The sequence below is a fragment of the Lactuca virosa genome, chromosome 7 (assembly GCF_052849685.1).
Source record: "Lactuca virosa cultivar CGN04683 chromosome 7, Lactuca_virosa_CGN04683_v6, whole genome shotgun sequence".
NCBI lineage: Eukaryota > Viridiplantae > Streptophyta > Magnoliopsida > Asterales > Asteraceae > Lactuca > Lactuca virosa.
This window is the reverse complement of record NC_136432.1, coordinates 143,177,579-143,179,971: the sequence shown is the minus strand read 5'-3', so window position 1 is coordinate 143,179,971 and position 2,393 is coordinate 143,177,579. Positions and strand designations below refer to the sequence as shown.

The 2,393-nt window shown below is 29.7% G+C and overlaps 1 long non-coding RNA gene across 1 annotated transcript; it reads left to right on the top strand.

Moving 5' to 3' along the window:
• The first annotated feature begins 200 nt into the window (after positions 1-200).
• Positions 201-1,996, top strand: LOC145125970 (uncharacterized). Its single transcript, XR_013716230.1, has 3 exons — positions 201-285; positions 356-437; positions 1,578-1,996. It is a non-coding gene; the product is annotated as an uncharacterized LOC145125970 (long non-coding RNA).
• Positions 1,997-2,393: the final 397 nt, after the last annotated feature.

Here is a 2,393-nt window from a genome sequence, read left to right as displayed (position 1 = left end):
CAGTCATTTCCTTGAATTGTCAGTGATTTATCTAACGATCTTACTATTGGGAATACCTTCAAAGGCAGGAGCACACACAAGATTCAAAATTTTGGAGGTGGTTTTCAGCTATTTGGAGTGTCTTCTAAAGGAGCGTGTTCTGAATGAAAGAAACTACAGGTAATCAATTTAATCAATTTCGTTATTCTACAATTGTTTTTGGCCGGATAACTTAACTTCTCCGATGGAGCATCAGTCAAGCCACCATAAATTTGCATTGGTCATCCTGAATTCGTCGCTAGAAAGGTATTTTAATCAATTTAATTTATCTAAAAATAGTCATTTCATTTTCAATTCATGATCCTTCTGGTGGTAGGTGGGCTGAAAAGGATGTGGATACGACACAATTCTCAAGAGAACTTACGAGAAAAACTTCATATTTAGTTGAGGATGAGGAGGTATCATCATTTTATTAGTCATACAAATGCCATGCTTCTTTTCTTTTTATGATTTCTTAATATCTAATAAATTCAGATCATTACTTTCAGCTTGCAATTTGCAATGTTTAACCTAATTTTGATGGAAAATATTATTTCACCTGGAAAAGTTGAAGTTAAATCTGAAGGATCAAGACTATAATTACTTCATTCTTTCATTTTGTTTTTGGTCCTGTGCATCTTCAGATTTAACAGCCTTTTTGTAAATTTTATTGAGATGACCATTTTTACCTTGTCTTTTATTCACAGCAGATGCTATAAAAATCTTCATTAAGAAATAATAAGGTTATTATTGCAAGAAATAGCAACATACTCTCATCCAGTTGTTTATTACACCATTTTACATTCAAATTAACCACTTTGTTTTTTAGCTAATTACAATAAATAACAATGTACTTTATTATAGTTGTTGTAAGTTATAACTTCCTATTTTCTTTATTTTATTTCTAATCGAGCTTTGGATTTTCACACATTTTCTTTGACTGTGTATGAGTTGAAGTGTTGTTGGTTGTTGATTGGGCTATATTATATTTATGATCTAACAACTTATAATTTTTGTTTGGAAAAATAAGATACTATGGTTAATAGCGTTAGTTAATGATTTTTACTTTTGTATTTTTTTATTTTTTTTAGTGATTATCTTAACTTGGTGACAACGGACCAGCAATCTAAATAATAACTAGATATTGACTTTTTGACAAATAACGTTGACTATTTTCTTGTGAAAAGTGAAAACATTTAGGAATCAATTAACTAATATCTTTCATTTTTTCTGCTTTTTCACCTAATTTCATTTAATCGTGTGTTAATAGACTACTATTCTTTTTATTTTATTGTCTTTTAATGTTTTTTTTCATTCATGTGTTGTTTAATTTGGTAGATTTGTCATTGTATAATGCTAATATGATAACAAATTACAAAATGATAATATAAAAGAAAGTAAAATAAATATTTCTTTTAAAGAATTGGTGTAATAAAATTTTAAAAGGGTCCTTTTCTGGTTTTGGATGGATCTAAGGGCATTATTGTCCTTTATTAGTTATTGTCAACTACAAAAGGATTTCTCAAACCTATATGAGTTTTCGAAAATATGCTTGGCAGGAGAAATCAAGGAGTCACCGATGGTTATTTTTGTCATTTTCTGGAATCTTTTAGGAATCGTATCCTTTTCAAGATGGAATCTAGGGCAATTTTTCCTACTATGTTCGACAAAGGCAAAACAAGTGGATTGAGGGGTATTGTTGTCTTTTTTTATAGCATTTTCAATATTGGTTTAATGTAAATATACATATATGATACAGTGGTCAAAAGAAAGTTTAAAACTGATGTTTCGAAAATGTAGTTGGTACTTTCTCATGTGTAATGGTGCTGAGATGGGCATATTGGTCATAAAAATATTGATGAGGTCTGTATTTACGAGACTTGAAGCATGTGTGTATGGGGGTGAGAATGGACTTAAATGTCAAAATTTATTAGCTTGTATTGTAACTTATGCATTAAATATTTAATTGGGTATTGGTTTGGAGAAAAAGAGATTGGAATGAAAGTATGAGTGTTTGGTGGCTTCACATAGAAAGTAGTCAAAGTCCGATTCACATGTTTTGAACTTTTTTTTTTTTTTTTTTTGCTTTAATGGGATCCGAATTTAGAGAAATATAAAGTGGAAAGAGTGGAAAGTAAATTGGCATCTTATTAAAATAAATTGGAGTTTGTAGTGTTTTGTTTTGGAGGAATTGGAAAACTTATTGTTAATTTGGTAAGAAGCATTTTGGCAATAAGCACATATTGAATAAACATGACCAATTTAGGAATTTTAATAAAAAACGTATTAAGGAAGATTAATAACATACCTGTTTTTGGCAATAACCAGAGTTGATGACATGTATGCTACTGAGGTAGCTGTTGCATTGGGTTTCG